The sequence below is a fragment of the Choloepus didactylus genome, chromosome 10 (assembly GCF_015220235.1).
Source record: "Choloepus didactylus isolate mChoDid1 chromosome 10, mChoDid1.pri, whole genome shotgun sequence".
Classification (NCBI taxonomy): domain Eukaryota; kingdom Metazoa; phylum Chordata; class Mammalia; order Pilosa; family Megalonychidae; genus Choloepus; species Choloepus didactylus.
In genome coordinates, this window is record NC_051316.1 from 48541712 (window position 1) to 48554491 (window position 12780).

At 40.4% G+C, this 12780-nt stretch overlaps 1 non-coding gene across 1 annotated transcript; it reads left to right on the plus strand.

Moving 5' to 3' along the window:
• The first annotated feature begins 357 nt into the window (after positions 1–357).
• On the plus strand, positions 358–463 carry LOC119505851. Its single transcript, XR_005210886.1, has one exon. It is a non-coding gene; the product is annotated as a U6 spliceosomal RNA (small nuclear RNA).
• The last annotated feature ends 12317 nt before the right edge of the window (positions 464–12780 follow it).

Consider the following 12780-nt stretch of genomic DNA (forward strand, 5'->3'; position numbering starts at 1 on the left):
TCTTCAAGGAGTCTCTCTTAGCTGCAGCTCCTCCTTCTGTCTGTGAACACTTTTATAGGATTCCAGTGATTCAGTTAAGACCCACCCTGAATGGGTGGGGTAACACCTCCATAGAAAATATTCAATCACAAGTTTCACCCACAGTTGATTGAGTCACATCTCCATGGAAACACTCAATAGGTTCCCACCTAATCAACACTAATATGTCTGTGCCTACAAGATTGCATCAAAGAACATGGTGTTTGAGGGGACATAATACATCCAAACCAGCACACATGGTATGGTCACTTCTGCATGCATTTTGATTGAGGTTTCCTGCCATCAATGCTCTACCCTCCCGATGTCCAATTTGGTGAGGTGTTCGCTTCAGCAGCACAAATGCTAAAATTGGAATGACAGTGAGAAGATTAGCATGGCCCTTACTGGGGATGACATGCAATTTGGTGAGAATATGTAGCCTGTAAGGAGAGGAGGGCTGAACAGCCAGGGAGGGAGAGGCAGCGATGTCAGTGCCTCACAAGTAACAGTGGATTTCTTCCATTTTTGAGTCAGGCTCTTTGTTTTCCATTCACGCTGGGAAAGGAGAAAAAGAAACACAAGTTAAAATATTCATTCACGCTAGAAATAAATACCTGAAACTATTAAACTGCAACCAGTAGCCTTGACCCTTGAAGATGATTGTGTAACAATGTAGCTTACAAGGGGTGACAGTGTGATTGTGAAAACCTTGTGGATCACACTCCTTTTATCCAGTGTATGGATAGATGAGTAGAAAAATGGGGACAAAAACTAAATGAAAAATAGGGTGGGATGGGGGGGATGATTTGGGTGTTCTTTTTTATTTTTACTTTTTATTCTTGTTCTGATTCTTTTTGGTGTAAGGAAAATGTTCAAAAATATATTGGGATGATGAATGCCTAACTATTTGATGGTACTGTGAACAGTTGATTGTACACCTTGGGTGATTGTATGCTATGTGAATATATCTCAAAAAAACTTAATTTAAAAATATATTCCTTCACCCTCAGATGATTTTGTTCCAACTTGGAGACAGAAAGCCTGGATTTGACCCCCTTGCCTGGCACTTATGAGTTGTTTGAGCTTGAATATGGCAACCTCAGTTTCCTCACCTGTAAAAGGGCAGTTACAGCAACATCCCTCCTGCCTCACACCAGGGTTACTAAGAGAATAAAAGAGATAGTGTGTGTGAAAAATGTTGCCTACACACTGCAAATGTGGTGACTAGCCATCAGAGCTCAGCACTAATAATGACTGCCACTTTCATTTGGGGTCAGGTTTCCCTGTTATTGCTGCCTGTTAACATCTATAATCTTGGTTATGGCATTATGGTTACAAATGAGAGCCTCAAGCAATATTTAAATTTCTTGTATTTTTTAAAAAATGGCATAGTTTCTGGGTTCATATTTTTAGGGATGATGGAATATTTAAAAGGAGAATATTCTGGAAAATTGAGGGCATGGTAAGCAGAGAGATAGTAAAAAAAAGGGGGGGGGGGAGGCACAGGACTCTTGTTAGGAGACTTGGTCTCTAGTCCTTCCTCCCTAAGTGATTTGAGCCTAAATATCACCATTCTGGGCCTTGGTTTCCCAGTCTGAAAAAATGAGGGGTTTTGGTCCATTAGTCTCTTAACCAAGATGCTGTTTGGAACCACCTGGGAAGCTCCATGTCTTAGTTTGCCAGGGTTGCTATGACAAATACCACACAATGGCTTGGCGTAAGCAGCAGGGATATAGTACCTCATGGTGTTGGGGTCTAGAAAGTCCATCATGAAGGCATTGGCAGGGCTTGCTCTCTTCTGGAGGCTATAGCATCCCGGCGATCTTTCTCTTTCCTTTTGCCTGCTCCTCTGGTTTTCGCTGACTTCTGGCTTCCTCTAACCAACTGATGGTGCCCCTGAATTTCCTCTACTTATGAAGACACCAGTCATAGGGATTAAGGTCTGGTACTCTTTCAGTTTGGCCACATCTTAACTAATAAATAATATCTTCACAAGTCCTGTTTCCGAATGTGTTCACACCCACAGGAACGCAGAGTAAAACTTGAATGTTGAATGTGACTTTTGTAGGGCACATGATGCAATTTCCAACACTCCACAAAGGTACAATTTTTGTTTGTTTCTTGCTGTTTCTGAAGCCTAGAAAAGTGTTTGGTGCTTAATTGAGAGCTGGTATTCAATAAATATTTTTTTACTGATGAACAGATGAAGCTTTTTCAAAATCACAGTCCTGGTTCCACCACGCAACCCTCATGCAGTAAGGGGTAGAGCATGAACGTATGTTTTGAAAATGCTCTCCTGGTCATTCCACCGACCACTTCTGGCTAGCAACCACCAAGAACCACTAATCTCGACAATCTCCAAAGTTCCTTCCACAGAGAGTTGCCAGATATAGCAAATAAAAATATAGGACACCCAGTTAAATTTGAGTTTGAGATAAACAATGAACAACTTTTTAGTATATGTATGTACCATGCAATATTTGGCATAAACTTACACTAAAAAATTATTCATCATTTGAATAATTTGAAATTCAAGTTCAACTGAGGTTCCTATATTTTTGTTCCAAATTGAAGGTCCTAGGAATTTTTAGTGGGCAAAGACTTGAGTTACACAAGCATGGCCTTGGCTAGTTTGGGGAAATGAGACTCATACTGTAGACTTTTCCTTTTTTATTAAAATTTTAAATTATTGCTAGTGGAAATTTAACTTGGTCTCAGTTGTCAAGAGCATTTATATAAACATATATCACAAATTCTCTAAAGCCACAAGGAATTGCTGTTTGCACAGGGGATACCCAGCAGAAGCCTATCAAAGTAATTTATTTATGTCAAAGTAGTTGATAACAAAACAATTAAAAGAACAGATAAAGTTTAAGTAGCAAAAGACAAACTTATTGGTGGGGCAGGCTGGCCACAGGTCTCTCTTCCTTTTCTGGTTTCTTCCCCAAACTTCCGGGAAAACATGCTTCTTTATTTCTCCCCTTAGGTGGGGCCCAGCTGTGAGAAAGATACTCATTCCAATATTAATAACATATATATTTGGACACATGCATTTTTTATTTAATGACTTTCTGAAGTGCAGAGGGCAGGAATTATTGAAGCATTTTACAGATGAGGAAATTTCATAAAGTGTGGCAAGTTATAGTGATTTTCTTGTGTGCCCTTTAAACCAGTTTCCCTATATAGAACCACATGGTATAGGATTTAGGAACCATTGCAGCAAATGGCCTTTTTGTTTGTTTGTTTTTTGGTCTAATGATCATATAGAAAGCATAGAATGAAAATTCAAGAGGAAGGAATTGTGGATAATTTTAGAGGCATGGTCTATCTCTGGGTCAAAAGTTCCTAATCTTTTTGAGGTGAGAATCTGCTTCAGATCTTCTGAAAACTTACAGAAATCAGCTGAAAATATTCTGCTGATGGGACCTCTTACAGATGCAAGAATCTCATAGGAGAGGTGTGGGTTGCTGCAACTTAAAGATAGCCTGATAAGGCTACTGCTTAGACCACTGAATAGGGCTGGGGGTGGCATGTTGAAACTGGCACAGATTTGAGAATCAGATAGATAATCTAGGTTTGAGTCTCTGCCCTGTTTGACCTTAGCAAATTGCTTAACTTCATTGGACTTAAATTCTCTGCTATTTAACCACAGTATCTACTCTGTAGAGTTGCAAGAAGTATTAGAATATAGGCATGATACCCAGTACTTAGCAGCATGTAATTAACTTTAGCTGTTAGTATTATAGTTAGTTTATCTCTTCAAGTGGTTTGTAGGAAAATCCAATATCAATGAGACCTTAATTTAATACATTGTCAACTGGTAAACTGGCACTCTGAAATGAGGAAGACTATAGTTAATAGTTCTAGGCAGAGCTGAGTAAAGTTAGGATGAATGCTGACCTTTTTTCGGACAATGCTTCTGTATCTGGGGGAAACCATACTAAGCATTAATAGACTATCCAGAACAAATAAAGGAAGGAAGTTCCCTCATTTCATTCATTATGAAATGTCATTTGCTTGACTGAGTTTTTTTGATGTCAAAGGTAAATATTTATTCAGGCTTTATAGGGTCACCATTCAGAGGACAAGGCTATTGCTTGGGCAGTGGAAATACTGCAGTTGTAACCTGTTTATCCCTCTGCTAGGTTAAAAGATTAAAAAGTCATTCCATGTAGGCAGTTTAGGATTTCTCTGTGGTCACAGAGCAAATGAACTAAGACTAAAACTATAAATTAGGTTTCTCTTCTATTTCTCAAGTTTCTGTTATTTCTAGAAAATGTTAGCACATCGCCTCTGATAAATAAATAAACATGGCAGCAAATGTAGAATGTTCATTAGAAGTGTAAAATACTCTCCAGAAACATTTATTTGGACAAAGTCTTTATATAATTTCATTATGGAATTTAAAGATGTATGGCTGGTATTAAATTTTCAACTGAGCTACTCCAATATAGTACCAACAAAGTACTTTAATCCTTCTATTGTTATTTCATTATTTGTTCAACACATGTTTAGTACTGACACATATTATGTTCTAGGCACTGTTGTAGGTGATAGGAATCATCAGTGAATAAAACAGGTGTCAGGGAACAAAGTAGACCTAAATCCCTCCCCTTGTGCTTGCATTTTGGTATAAGAGATATACAGAAACATATTAAATAAGTGAATTGTGTAGGCTATGGATGATGATAAGTGCCACAGGAAAAAGAGACCAGGGAAATGAAGACGGTACTGCATGATTGGGGTGTAGTGGCAATTTTAAATAGCATGATAAGAGTGGGCCTCTCTGGGAAGGTGACATTTGAGCAAAGGAGGTGAAGGAAGGAGCCATGGCCATCTGGGGGAAGGGAAAGAGAACACCAAGCACAAATGTCTGAAGGCAGGAGCATGCCTGGAATGTTGCAAGAAGAGCAAGGAGGCCAATGTGGCTGGAGTGGGGGGAAAAAGCAGAAAGCAATAGGAGTGAGAGCAGGGTGATTATTATCACAATAATCATGACACAGGATTCCATGCACCTAACTTTCAGTTTTCAGTCTCAGTTCGTTTACCCTGTGACCACAGAGAAATCCTAAACTACCAAAATGGATTGATGGTTGTAAAGCCTGGATAAGTTACAGATTTATTTCACTGAAGTGTGACTAAAGGGAAGCAGTATAGCTTAGTGGTGACATATGTGCCTAAACTGATAGATCTGAGTTCATACTCTGATTTCCTTACTTACTAGCTGTGTGTCCTTGGGCAAGTTTCTTAACCTCTCTGTGCTACAAGTTCCACCTCTGTAAAATAAGGCAAATAAAAGTGCCTCTTTTAGAGTTGCTGTGAGGGTTACATAGGAGGGTCCATTTAAATGCTCAGCACAGTGCTAGGCACATAGAGGGTACTCAACAAAATATATCATTATTTCTTGAAAAGTATAAATAGAAGGATTAGAGATTTTGAAATGTGTATTTGATGAACAAAACATGTTTTTGTTACTCAAAATGCCTTATTATTATTATTAATGGTTGTGGTAGCCAGGCTCCTATGATGGCCCCCCATGATCCCTGTCTCTGAGTACTCACACCTGTGTGGAGCCCCCTCCCACACTGTACCAGGTGGTCTATGTGATCAGTAGAGTAGGCAGAAGTGATAGTATGCCACGTCTAAGATTAGGTCATAAAAGACACTGCAGCTACCATCTTGGTTGTATGCGCTCTCCCTCCCTCCCTCCCTCCCTCCCTCCATCTCTTTCTCTCTCCCTCCCCCGCTACCAACCTCCCTCCCCTCCCTCTTTCTTTCTCTCTCTCTCCCCCCTCCCTGCCCCTCCCCTCCCCCCTTCTGTCTCTCTCTCTCTCTCTCTGGATCACTCAGGCCTGGGGGAAGTAAGCAGCCTCTGGAAAGGTCCCCTGTGGAGAGGTCCTCCAGCCCTGGCCAAGCCTTCAGAGGACCTCAGCCTGACTGACATTTTGTTAACAAGCAGTTGAGAGACCCTGAGCCAGAACTGCCCAGTTAAGCAGCTTCTAGATTCTTGACCCTTAGAAGCTATTTGAGATGATAAGTGTTGTCATAAGTTGCTAAGTTTGGGGTCATTTGTTTACACAGCAATAGGTAACTAATACATTAGGATATTTTTATTAAAATATATATATATATTTAAGCTTTAATTAATTTTTTGTGATTGGATAAGCTAAAATTTATTTTTAATTTTTTTCTTCTTTATTCTCCTAATATGGTACATGACACCTATTTCCAAATGTTAAGTCAACATTGCATTTCTGGGATACCTCACACTTTGTCATGATATTTTACAGATAGATTTGTTATTTTTGTATTTCCGAGCTTTAGTTTTTTTTTTGGTTTTATTTTTTTTTACTGTGGTAACATATATACAAGACAAAACTTCCTGTCTTAACCACTTTCAAGCACAAAATTCAGTGGCATTAGTTACATTCACAATGTTGTGCTACCATTACTGCCATCCATTACCAAAACGTAATTAACTTTTGAATGTAAAGAATTTATTCAACCTAAGCCTATTTCTATCATTTTTAGTCCTAAAGATCACCACTGATCCTTGGTAGTTTATTTTTTACGTAGTTGTTGTCAGTGAATACACTGTATTTTGTGTCTGATTTTTCCTATTAGAATTACTTCATATGTACCAACAGAGCCCAACATTTTTAGCATTTTTAATGACTTTATGGCATTCTGCCATAGTGCTATGTCATTCCTTCTCAAACATTCCCTATCATAGGACATTTGAGTTACTCTGAGTTTTTCAAAATAATAACTGGCACAGTAATAACAGTGCCATTCCAATCAACTGGACAATGTACTCAGAGACAAAAAGACTAGGCCCCTGCTTTTAGAGACATACAAGACACAACAGAGAGGGGACAAGTCCTCCTAAAGTACACAGACTAGGCATACACATTGAATATATACACTGGTTAGACAAGCAAACTGACCTTTAAGCTGATCTGAGATGATGAGTGCATTTAATGGAATGGTGAATGCAAAGATACTGGATGAACTTACTAGTTTAGATAATGCTAATACCTTTCCAGCACTCTGCCTGTTTCCTGGAGAAATACAGGAATGACAGTAGACAATAAAACCTTGGAAAAACCCTGTAGATAATCGCCATGGCTCCAGTTTTCACAGCAGCATCTCACAGAGGGAACCCCTGGACTGAACTCACTGTCCTCAGCCTCGGGAGATACTTCTGCATTCCCACCTTCTCCGTCCCCTTTCCCCTTTCCCTCTCCCTCCACTGCCCATGCTTTCTCAGACTTCAGTTGTGGCTGGAAGAGAAAGTTGACTGAGCCCTTCTTTGTTTGATTACTGTGCAGAAATTCAGCAACGTGTTGTAAGTACCAGGTTTTGTTTGAATACAGTATTCATTCAAGTGTAATCTGCTCCTGTGAGCAGGGAGCCATCATTTCTCTCACATGAATCCATAGGAATGGCTGGTTCTGGTGCTCCATCTGACAAGGTTTTGAGGACCACCAGGTAAGCAGGGTGCCTTTAAATATTTTAAAAAGACTTCATACTTGAAGGGAGCTATACTTAATACAGTGAGGAGCATTACACATGACTAATTCCAAAAATTCATTGGATCCATGCCCATGAATCTGTTGACCCAGATGCAGTCCACTCCGTGGGGAAAAGTTAACATTTCTTTAGTGAGAAGACTGAGGGTTTACTGAAATCAGTGTTTCCTATCAGGTTTCAGCTGTGATAATCCTCAACTGAATGCAGGGCAGCCTCTGTCTCTTCCCTCAATGCCCCTGCCCCCCATTCTGCTTCACTCAGAGAACCTTCACTTTTATCTTCCATTAAAATTTTGTTTGCTGAAGAGGCTCTGAGGCTGAAAAGACAGTTCAGTTGTTCGAAAACTATTGGGTTGGAGAAGAGAGCTATGAGGTCAAGGTCAAAATGTCACAGGGTCGGGTTTTCTTTGCAAAGGGACAGAAAACTTCAGTGATGACTAAATGCAAGCGTACTGTCGTTACCATTAAAAAACAAAAACAAACAAAAAACCATAATGCAAACACTGTCCTAGCTAGAGGTGACCAGTGCTGAATTCTAGCTCTGTACTTGGACAACCTGAGTTTGAATCCTGCCTCTACTACTTAGCACTGTGGCTACCAGCAGATCCCTGAACCTCCTTGTTCTTCCATCTCCTTTTCTGCAAACTGCAAATAACAACAATGCCCTCCTCATAGGAGAAATAAGTTGGTGTGAGAATGCACTTAGTACAGTTCCAAGCATGAAAGTCAGCTCTCAATAAGTGGCAACAATTACTAAAGTTGTGTTCTTGTTTCAGTTAAAACAATACTTTATACCTCTTTCAAGCAAAAGTCTATTAGTATCTGTCTTAGTTTGCCAGGGCTGTTGTAACAAAGTACCCAAGACTAGTTGGCTTAAATAATAGAAATGTATTGTCTCAGTTCCGGAGGCTACAAGTCTGAAATCAAAGTTTGGTGGGCCATGTTCCCATAGACTCTGTTCTATGCCTCGCCCCTGGCTTGGGCTGGCATAACTCAATCTCTGTCTTCAGGTCATGACCGTCTCTTTCTCTCTGTCTGCCTGTGTCCAAATTTCCTGTTAATAAGGACATCAGTCATATTGGATTAGGGCTCACCCTAAACCAGTTTGACCACAACTTAACTAATAACATCTTCAAACATCCTATTTACAACTAAGTTCACACTCACAGGAGTAGGGGTTAGGAATTGAACATTTTTGGGGGTATTATTCAATCTGTAACAATATATATGTACAGGTATTATCTCCCTTAAAAGACAACTAATTTCCTGCGATTATTCATCCTTGTGTCCTTTGTAAAACATAACCCGGTGCTTTGAGCATAGTAGGCATTCAATAAATACTTGCTAAATAAGTGAATAAATGTTCTAAAAATAGTAGGTGTGCAGGGACAGGTTTGTACACATAATCCCTCCACTTAGGCTCCTAGTTGAATGTCATACACCTTTTGAATACCCTATAAATATTTTATAATGGTGGCAATGATATAAAAGAATATAATTACAAATGAAGGTTATTCCTTAGCTTAAATTTCCTAAACTGAGGTTATGTTCAGCAACATATAAAACTTAGTCATACAGGGTTTCAGCTCAATGCAAGCTGAACCCTTACTCAATTTTTAAAATAAGTAAAAGAAATGAATAGAAATACCTTTTACTTTTCAAACAGCTTTTTTGCAGGAAGGAAGCGTGTGGGGCTATCATGTTGTATGTCAAAATAAATTGGGTTCTTTTCTTTCTAGATTTAGAAAATATGTATCTTATGTGTTTTCCAATAGAGTCAGCAACGGTGTTATTTTACATTCATTTCCTAAGCTTTGTAATGCTTAAAGCTAAGTGGAAAAACAACTAGTGAAATCTGAGTTATGAGTTTTGAGACATAGAAAGAGGGAGGACAGGTCATATGGGACAATCCTATCTGATTTCTCTACTTTAGTGTTCACCAAATGAGCGAAGGAACCACAGAGCCTCCAGTAGTAGCTGTGTTTTCTGAGTTGTGATTCATGGACTAGGGCTTTTAGTGTTAATAAATGTTCCTTAGAAAGATGAGTATTAGTGGCAGTAAGACCTTGAGGGAACTCACAGCCTCTCTTAGTAAAATATAGAACCCCCATGGGTTGGTGTTGGAAGAGGATCTGCAGGTGGTGAATCCAGTTGTCCCAAATCCTCCTCTCCCCCCAGGTTACCTTTTCTCTGAAGGAGGCTCATATTTGCATTCGCTCGCTCGCTCTCATACATACACACACACACACACACACACACACACACACACACACACACACTGTGCCAGTTTGTATATTTATGTCCCCCAGAAAAAGCCATATTCTTTAATGTATTCTTGTGTGGGCAGATGTATTAGTGTGGATTAGATTGCAATTCTTTGAGTGTTTCCATGGAGATGTGAACCACCCAACTGTGGGTGATGAATCTGATCGGATAATTTCCATGAAAGCGTGTGCCCACCCATTCAGTGTGGGCCTTGTTTAGTTTACTGGAGCCCTATATAAGCTCAGACAGAAGGAGCTCAGAGCAAGCTGGAGGTGAGACAGACATTTTGAAGACGGCCATTGGAAGCTGATGCAGACATTTTGGAGAACACTAGTTTGAAACGCAACCTGGGAGCAAGCAGACTCCAGCCCTGTGCCTTCCCAGCTAACAGAGGTTTTCCGGATGCCAATGGCCTTTCTCCAGCGAAGGTACCCCATTGTTGATGGGCACTTTACGGCCTTAAGACAGTAACTGTGTAACCAAATAAACCCCATTTTATAAAAGCCGATGCATTTCTGGTGTTTTCATTCCAGCAGCATTAGCAAACTAGAACACACACAAACACACACACAATCTTCACACCATGACTTCTATTTAGTGCTGTGGTATGAAGATAAACAAAATCCCTTCCTTCACATCTCTGTAAAATATTTGAGAATGGCAAAAATCTTAAAAACACACACACACACACACACAAAACAAACTCTTATAAATGTGGTATATATCCATGGCAAAAAAAAAAAGCAACAAAGAACAGTATGGAATAGGAAGTTACCTCCAGGACCTGCTCAATTCTACCTGCCCCAAAGGGCTGATTCGACTTTGGTGACCTTTTGCCTAGGTGCATTCCTCACTCCCTCCTGACTTAAATCCTTGCTGCCATGTATCCTCTTGGGCTTTTATGGAAAACCTAGAGCACCAGACTCCTACTTGCAACACAACCTTCTGATGCAACTGTCTCTGCAAGGCTTAATCCTTACTGCAACTTAATGAAGGATGCACAGCTGGTATAATTCCTGTTTTACTGAAGAGGAACTTGAGGCTCAGAGAGTTTAAAGACCTGGTTGCTGCAGTTTGCAGACAATTCTGAGTATATGGCAGATGAGTAACTGTATTGCATGAAAAGTCCACCACAAAAACGGCTAAGGGGGTATATCCCAGAATTAGAAGAGCATTATTAATACACTAGATTAGCTTAACTGAATCTTGAGGGAATGGAAACAGGGAAAATTAGTTTTGGTTGAAAGGAGGGAGATGAGAAGCTTCTGAACATGGGGATGCTACCAACAGAACAGTCCTGATTATGACCCCAAGTATAGAGAACAGGCGATGTCCTTGGGGGTGATAACAAATAAATAATGTACATTGAAAAAAGACCTGAAGACAATTTGCTGTAATTGTAAAAATGGTTATATCTAGGTGATGGGGTCACAAGTGATTATTTTTTCTTTTTTATCTTTTTTTAATATTTCTCTAAAATTTTTTTTTAAATAATGAATATATATTACTTTTACAGTTTAAAAAATAAGGATTAGCTTATTATATTGCAAAAATCTATGTCTATCAAAACTAAAAACACTTAATCTAGCTTCAGCTAGATATGTCAAATGGCCACAGTATGATAAGCTCAAGTTAACAGTAGTCCCAAAAACCCTACAGAATACCCAGATGCGGGACACTGATTACGTGCTTCAACTTGGCGGGCCTGGGCTGGGGGACCTGATCAGCCCCTGGGGAGGGTGGTGGGCACGGGCGACAGCGCCCTCCGCAGCCCCCCGGGCCTGGGAAAGTGAGGCCGGAGGCAGGCCCCATTTCCTCACCCAAAATAACACTGTTAGGGGAGGCTTGCCGGAGGGAACCGCCTTTTCCCCACCCCCTTATCTTGCCCGGACACTCCCCGTTGCCAGTGCAACTCCCATTACCACCAGTGCGCATACATTGTTGCCAGACACCGTTACCGGAGCAACTCTCGCCCCTTTTCAATCAACCTCCGCGCCCTCTCAGAACCAATCCAAGCCTTTAACCTCTACAGCTACCCCGCCCTCTAAACGCCCGATATAAGCTTGCACTCTCCCCTAATAAACTCTCTCTCTTGGCTTCTTCACCCTAAAAAGAACCGTGTCCCGCCTGTTCCTTTCTCGCCTCCCTCCATACTTTGCACGCCACCCCGCCGGGGACCTGGCCAAGTCCCCCGCCTCGCCCTCGCCTCCGGGAAAGAGCCCCCGCCGCCGGTACCCTCCAAGCAATCCTGAGAGCCTAGGATTTAGCAACCGGCCGCCACCCCCCCCCCCCCGACGAATCAACTGCGACCGCACCCAGATCCCCATCTGAGACTCTATAAAAGTTTCACTCACCAAGTTTATTCTTCAGAAACTTAAATCCTCCAGAGAGCTCCTATGCCAGCTAAGTCCCAAAATCCAGAGGCAACAGCCTTTTCAAGAACATCAACTAGATGTGTTCCCTTTTCCCATAATGTTGACACCCCATTTCAACATGAACAAGTTAGGGTGTTCATTCCCTAGACATCCCTGAAGATTGGGAAAGTGATTAAATTGAAGGAAGGAGTAGCAACAGACAAGATGGAACTTAACAAAGGATTATGAATACTGAATCTCTATATAATTTTCTTTTTCTTAGTTGCTGGGGTATTGGAATAGCTAAAAAGAAAGAACTGAAATGGTGGAACTGTAACTGATAGCACTCTTTGAAATTTCCTCTATAGTTACTTGCTAAATTGTAATTTGAAAGTTATCACCTTTTTGCATATGTTATATTTCACAATAAGGAAATAATTGAAACCGTGGAAATGTAACCCATAACATTCTTTGAAATTTGCTCTCTAGCTACTTGTTAAATTGCACTTGGAAAGTTATCACTTCTCTCTCTCTCTATGTACACACACACACACACACACACACACACACACATATACACATATATGTGTATATAATTTCACAATAAAAAT